Below are 8,228 nucleotides of genomic sequence, written 5' to 3' on the forward strand. Positions count from 1 at the left end.
GTAATAAAACAATGGTTTCTATACAGGACACTATAGCCAGACAAGTACATGGTCCAGTGCCAGATTGGGTTGTCTACTTTTAATTCACTTTTCAGAGAATTCCCGTACAGTCCATCCCATTAAAAACCTTCTTGGTTACTATACAGGATTTTAAAGTAAGACCCTATTGCTGAAGTCAGCACACGGTTAAGACAGTGAACAGAGATAAATTTATCTAGCATTGCCCAATCAGCTTGATTCTACTGTGTATCTTAGTGGATAGTTTTCACAGTACCAGAATATATGGAGCAGGCTACTGAAGGTAAATGAAATCACTACTTTGTCAAGCTTGGAAATACTCCCTGCCAATGAATACTAATACTTCCAATACAGTGATGAATTGTCTATCATGAGAATAACCAACATTTTTAGTTGGATTTGAGTCCCAAAATGAATTCCAAAATTGGCACAGTTTTCCGTAGTAGGATCCTGCACCTAAACAGTGCATTCATACTACTTGCACATCGACTACTATTACCGTGCTAAGTCTTACTGATTTAAATCAACCCATAAATCCTAACCATACCAATAAATAAGTGTTCCCATGAAAAATATTCAGAGACTAGAAAACCACACATACACATGTATAAATGAGTAGGCATAATTTATTTCTTAAATAAGAAGGCAGTGATTCTTGTTTATATTGTATAAGTTAATATATGCAATTTTCAGAGTTAGCACATGTACAAATTTCTGAGTAAAAATATGTGGCATAATAATAATGATATATGCAAAATAGTTGATAGATTCCATAAACCCATGTGGATGGTGCTTTCCATGTATTCGTGATCATTAAATAATTAAAACAGTGAATTCAGACAAAGGTACCATCATGATAGACATTATTGCTTTTGTGAGTTGAAATGGGACAGGATTACCTTAAAGGCAATGTTACTAATGCATCATGATTCCAAATTGCCTACACCAATATACTATGTAAATGTTATGATTTTTCCCTTCACCATTTGTGGATGTTCTTTGAAAAGAAGGAGGTCAAAATGTTGAAATGCATAAAATAGTAGAGAAAAAAGGTAATATTGGAATTGATAAATTTGTTGTGCTGCAGTTTCTTTTTAAAAAGTCTGAAATACGAAGATTATGACCTTAGGTTTTATATAAATTCCAGTTTAATCTATGAGTTACTTTCTTACTACAGACCAGTCTTAGGAACTAAGTGCTCCAAATGTGAATTTTATAAACAATGCTTTATCATCCACTTGTGGTATATGGGTGATTTTGGAAGCAGATTTATAGTATGGAGAATCATTTCTCTGAGGAAAATGAAACTGTGAGAGGACTAAGGTTGAAAAAGTAAGAGGACTACTTCAAAAAGCAGTCCTGTAACTAAATAAAAATTAAATTTCAAAGAATATCTATGAGCTTGTGAGATTCAGAAAAACTCATGAGTATATTTGTAATACTTATTTCAACCTCATGGGTTTTCTAAAAATTTAAAAACTATTACTTTAAAGTTTGCTATTGAGACCCTTTGAATTTTGGAAGTTGATTGTGCTCTAAGTCTTGCCAAAAATAAGTTCAAGAATTCTTCGTGAAAATTTGTTGAATGCAAAGGATAATTTGTTAGAACTTCAGGCATGGGCAGAAGTTGGAAGACTTCTGATCACAAACCTATTAGCTATTATTAGTGGACAATATTTTTTCCTTAAATACCCTCTCTGATATTGCAACCAAAATATTTTAAAGGAGTTCTAAAACAAGAATTTCTTAGTTCAGTTCATATATGAAGTCAATGAAAGAAGTTCCACACTGGGACGTGGTGATTTGCCATGCAATGGGAAACCTATAATTACCTATGTCTTTACATATATATGGTATCTAGTTCCATTTCTTTGGGGAGAAATTGATGCTTTTATCTCAGAAAATAATGATTGGGTAGTAAGTATGCAATCCAAGGCCAGACAGTAACTAAAGCATTAGTAAAATTAAACAAAAAATATATTACGAAGCCTGAAATTAACATACAAGAAGTGAAAATCATTAGTACTAGGCAAAAAAATTCAGAAATATGGTTTAAGGTATATACGTTTGTAAGGGAGGAAGTAAATACCTTAGGAACAGGATTACTTTTATTCTAGAAAAAAATTACCTATCAAATTTAAGAGAAAATTGCAGAACAAAATATCTTTACCGTGGAGAGGCAAGTTGGACAGATAATTTTTTTAATCTTTTCCCCATCTTTATTAAATTGGATAATTCTTATTTACATATCAAATTTTAATCCCTTTCCTGGTTTCCAGTCCAACATCACCCTAACACCTCCCACTCCCTGTCTAGTTGAGTGTTCCCCTCCCAAACCTCCCCCCATTACTGCCCTCCCACTAGACACCCATTCACTGAGGTCCAGCTTTGGCAGGACCAAGGGCTTCCCCTTCCACTGGTGCCTTACTAGGCTACCTATGCAGTTGGAGCCCAGGGTCAGTCCATATATCGTCTTTGTGTAATGGCTTAGTCCCTGGAAGTTCTGATTTGTTGACATTGTTGTTCTTATGGGGACTCAAGTCCCTTCAAGCTCTTTCAGCCCTTTTCCTGATTCCTTCAATGGTGGTCCTGTTCTCATAATATGGACAGTACTTTTTTAATAGTTTAATACTGTGTTAGACGTTGAAGACTTTTTAGTGTGATCATCCTATAAAGAGGCTTCAATGGTTGCTTTGATAAGGGACTTATTTGTCCAGTATGCCAATGGAAAAATACTTGGGAGAACAATCTATCCTCCTGGGTAATTCTGAGGCATACATACATTCATTCAGAGGCAAACAGGACTCACCATTTGGGCTGAAATTTCTTAGATCATACAATACATTTCCACATAGTACAGACTCAGTTTTCTGGCCTTACTGAAAACAAGTATATTTCTTGGTAATGATGTGAGAGTACTGAAGGATATAACTGTGGGAAGAATCTGAATCTAGGGTTGTCAAGAGCACTGCTACCTACTTGGATTCTGAGGAAAATAACATGGCTATTCTTACATTGAAAGAATTTTTAAAGAAACTTATCACTCTTTTTAATTAGGCATTTTATTCATTTACACTTCAAATGATATGCCATTTATCTCTTATCCCTCCACAACGCCCAATCCCCTTCAGCCTCTCCCCATCCACTTTGCCTGTTTGAGCGTGCCTGTTTACAATGCCTAGACTGTGAGACACAATCTTGACATAACTCATATGCCCAAGAAGAGGGAAATAAGTAGACAGTGGACCAAGGGACATACCAAACACCTTTTTTTTCTGCGAAAGCAATGTAGCAATTTGAAAAATCCTAATAATATTCTGTTATTACATTAATTAATATATTGTTCAGCCATGATCACAGAACCTACTATCTCTTATTGATGGCCACAAAGGCAGACATATACCTGAAGAATGTGTAGAGAATAAGAGAGATTTGGTAACTCAGTAATAAATGCAAGTTCTCTATCAAAACTTTCCCTTCATCTCTCATGATTCTCTGTGTTGGGTGAAAACTAACAGCAAGTGGGAATAGAAAGAATGCAACCAAGGAACCAATTTTTTCAGATATAACAGACCTAACTCACATGTCATCTCATATAGATCATTAGAGCAGGTATATGGTTTCCATAGAGTAAAGTGAATTGGCTCCCATTACTGAGAGAAAGAACTAAACACAATCTACGATGTCTAACCATGAAGCTATTTCCAAAATACAAATGTTCCTAAAGGAGAAATTAATTTAATATGGTGGAGTCTAACTGATTATAGAAATCACATTCCTGGAAGGTTTTATTCAAAGCAGTAGACATCCAAATCATATGAACTCAATGGTATTTTAACAAAATATTTTGAATCATAATTCTGTGTCTTTCAAAATAAAAACCAATAAAATTGAACAAAAGAGAAAGTGGAAAAGAACATCAGTTTCTTCCAGCAGATTTCAAGATAAGATCATGAGGTATACACACAATAAAATTTCTTTGCTGGACATAGAGAATTCAACCTTGTGCTATCCAGCAAAGTTTCCCTGGTGCTTATCATTCATAATGCTAGAAAACACTATCGAGGCTCCATTAAGAAAAAATAATGGTTTTCTTATCCATTAATAATCCTTATATGCTACAGTAATGACTGGCCTAGTAAAATGCATTAACATTTTAACTGTGTAAAGGGAATTTTGTGCTTAATTAACCAAATTATTAATATGAGGGAGGCCAGTACTACAGGAGAGAATTCAGGAATGATACTACAAACATGATCAATAAACTTGGCTAGGGATTTTAAAGATCCTACCAGAAAACACACTAACAGTGCTTTACTAAATATCGATTTTGTCAAATTCCCTTTTAAATATTTCTGTTACGTCCTTTGGCATGCATTGCTGATTATTTCTGTAGATAACAATTCTATTACTAATTTTTTGTTGGCATAATGATACATATCCACATAAAGGACAGTGAATAAGCAACAGTCAGTACTCAGACACAGTTGGGGATTCTAAATGTCCCTATACTGGGTAAAAACTAGAGGACAGGAACTAATGCCTTGGAATGTCTCTAGAAAGGGCCTGGCTCTTGTCAACATGGCCTCCTACAGTTAGAGTTACATGTGTGCCCCTCACAAGTTTGAGCAAAAATTCAAGAAAGTAAGAGGAGGGCTTCTCAATATTCCAACTCAATCTGCACACATTCTTACTGACATAGATGGCTAAAGGGGTAGCAAGTGTCCTGTATCCTTAGAAATGTGGTCACTGCTAAGGATAAACAGAACATATTTAAGAAAAATAAAACAACAGACAACAAAAACAGAGGGAGCATCCTGTCAAATAGTGAGAGATTCAATTTTTTTTATTAAAATCAGGAACAAGACAAGAAGGTTCATTCTTCCTGTCTTATTCAGCAAAGTATTAGGAGATTCCTTTGACTAAGATATTATTTTATGCATAAAAGTTTCTAAATGTGGCAGCAGAAACCTGATAATGATTAAAATTACTTTCAGCAAAGTAACAGAGTGAAAAAATTAATGAAAAGCCATGTCCAGAAATAACAAATATTTTGAAGAACAAACTATGTAAACAATGTCATTTATAAAACGTTATGTATAGGTTTGCGGATTTAGCTCAGTGGTAGAGTGCTTGCCTAGCACGTGCAAGGTCCTGGGTTCGGTCCCCAGCTCCGAAAAAAAGAAAAGAAAAGAAAAAAAACATTATACATAATACTGTTATATAATATATGTTATATAACAACATTTTATATAAAATGTTACATATGTATTACCTATGCATATATTTGATGATGACCAATAATATCCTTCACAGAAATTAAAAAATAATGTTGTAAAATTATATGGAGACAAAAAAGATACCCTGTAATATAAACCTGAACAGTAAACAAATTTGAGGAGATATCATCATGCAAGATTTCAAATTGTATTGTGTAATAGCTGAAGTAACAAAAACTATAATGAATGGTGCTTCTCTGTTATTTCTGTATTAATTAACACCTCTTTAGGAGCAACAGCCTCAGGAAACCCTCAGAATGATGTTGGCTTGGATCAACATAGGCAAGTATTTTATAAATTATTTTTTAAATCTGAAACCCAAACAACATTTTGAAATACAAAACAAAATACAATAGGTAAAAGTATAGGGCGTGCCTGTGCGTAAATCTGTATCTCAAAGTCTATTATCAGTCTGCATTCTTTCCTCTTACACATCGTAGAGCATTCAATTTAGTATATTTTTTTCTTTCTTTTTTTTGGAGCTGGGGACCGAACCTAGGGCCTTGCGCTTGCTAGGCAAGCGCTCTACCACTGAGCTAAATCCCCAACCCTCAATTTAGTATATTTATGGCATACCTGAGTGTGTTAAAAATTGGGTCTCTGATTTTTGTGTCTGCTCGTTTTACTTTGTTGGATTGCCTTGCCCACCCTCAATATGTTCTTTAAATATCTTACTGTATTCCATTTGGTTAATGTTTGTTAATCCCTTGGGTGTAATTTTCCTCATAAGAGCCAGAAAGGGAAGAAATCTGGAAGGGACAGGAGGTGGGGAGAAACTGGGAAGAGTTTTAAAAAAGGAAAAATATAACCGTCATATAAATAAAAAATTAAAATGGAAATGAAAAAATGGGACAAAAATCAATTTTCACGAAAACTAAACACCATTTTATAATGAAAAACAAAATACAATTTCAAAAAGCACAGAAGGAATACAAAGAAACAGAAATAAAAGAAAGGCACACCCTTGTGGATTTATCTGATGGAGGATAGCCAAGCCACCCCCCCAAAAAAAACATAACCGCACAAAAAAACCAAAAACAAATCTGCCTTATAATTTGTATATCTTATAAAATTCATCCAAATCAATGGATCAAAGCAAAGTATAGATTACATATCCAAAGAAAGTTATTTCCATTCCACCAGTTTATTATTGAATCTGGGCAAGATTTAAAAGTAAAAACATATTAACAAATAACATATACCGAAAGACACTAAAGTATTGTCTTAACATTCAAACTAGATCACCTTATCTGATCACAGAAGAAAACGGTTTATTATTCTGTACTACTCTATGCAGTGTATGTGATGTGAGTATATGAGTATGTGTGTGTTTTTGTGCATATATATGTACACACACACACACACACACACACATATATATATATATATATATATATATATATATATATATATATATATATACACATGTGGAAACGTGCTGGAAGGTGCAGCACGTTTCCACATGCTTGCAGTTCACAAAACCAAATACACTCTGCCCACTACTCCTTTTTACACCCATTTTGGAAACCCCTTTCCTTTATTATAGCTATCAGAACATCAAAACCCATTCTTACCTAATGACCCAACTATTCAGAAACTGGGAGGTGCAAACTACATCATCTATTGTTTTCTTTCCCTCTGATGATAATCTGTATGTTAACTCTCAAAATGATTTTAATCCCTTCATATCATTCAGTCTATGGCAGATACTGAGATACCACTGTAACTTCCTTTATGGGTGTAATTTTTATGCTAAATCCGTACACAAACTTAAATGTCCTTTTTATTTTCCTGACTGCCATTACTCCCACACACCAATAATCCACAATTTGGTCAGCTCTTTGAAATGCTAATGTTCACCCTGGAAGAGAAGGGACCTGAAGTGACAGGTCAGATTGACAGCTCAAGGGGTGGGGCACAGCAGCAAACACAAGACAGGACAAAGGAAGCAAGGACCAGATCTGATAGCTTTCTGATCCGACTTTTCAGAGTCAAATGCTTGAGATCTAGAGAATAATCTTTTATCCCAACAAATCTGAAATATTTAGTATGAAAAAAATCTTATCTACCTATGAAAATATTTGGGGGTTTGAAAGAGCTGACCTTGTTTGCTGCATTGCCTTGCTGACCAGTCCTAGGGTGCTTGTGACAGGCATCTATGTCTGCCTCTTCTCTGAGCAGGACTTGCTGCATGACTTAAGTAATCACACTGTAACCCGCCCCCAGTCTGTACTAGTGAGCTAGCATAACCCTCCAATCACGCATGCGTGCATGGTTGCTAGGCTGCAGAGATTCAAAATCTTTTCGAAAGCTAATGACACAAGGCAGGCAGATGTGATCTTTAAGCTGTACTATTGCTAGAATGAAAGCGCTGGGTCTTCAAAAACCCTGTATAAATTGGTCAGGGATAAATTCAAGGTGCTTTTTGGGCAATGATGACTACAGGGTATTGAATTATATTCACACTTAGATCTCTATACACAAGAAAGAAAGAGTGCTTAGGAAAAATATAACAAAATTACAGAATGTACGAAAGTACTAGATACTTGTAATATCAGGAGAAATCACTAACGAATAAAAGATGCTACTTTATTAATATTATGCCTTAGATTTTACTTAATCGGGTGGATTTTTAAAGTTTCCATGTGTTCATGTAAATGAAGCACTTACCATTAACATAACGTTTGCTATATACTAAAAGCATTGGTTTGTCATTCAATGATGATTTTTTCTTCTATTTTAAAAATTGTTGCTTTGAGACATTTACTTTTTGTTTGATTGCCTTTTACATAAAGTTTTACTCATTGGATTTAGCTGAAATGGAAATTACCTTCTTGACCGGGCTGTCTTTTAACTCAGAGATTTATTAACTTCTGACTTGTAAGTGCTAAGTGTAAACTCACATGCCACCACAATTAGCTAGATTTCATT

The 8,228-nt window shown here is 34.6% G+C and overlaps 1 protein-coding gene across 2 annotated transcripts in view; it reads right to left on the reverse strand.

Moving 5' to 3' along the window:
- Positions 1 to 7,472, reverse strand: part of LOC148007681 (uncharacterized) — a 164,355-nt gene extending 156,883 nt beyond the window's left edge. For both annotated transcript variants that reach the window (XR_015646556.1, XM_087600968.1), the window contains exon 1: positions 7,401 to 7,472. The gene's annotated coding sequence lies outside the window, so the exon portion shown is untranslated. The remainder of the gene's footprint in view (positions 1 to 7,400) is intronic.
- Between the last annotated feature and the right edge of the window lie 756 nt (positions 7,473 to 8,228).

Source organism: Rattus norvegicus, chromosome 1 (genome assembly GCF_021556685.1).
Source record: "Rattus norvegicus strain SHRSP/BbbUtx chromosome 1, alternate assembly SHRSP_T2T, whole genome shotgun sequence".
Taxonomy (NCBI): Eukaryota; Metazoa; Chordata; class Mammalia; order Rodentia; family Muridae; genus Rattus; species Rattus norvegicus.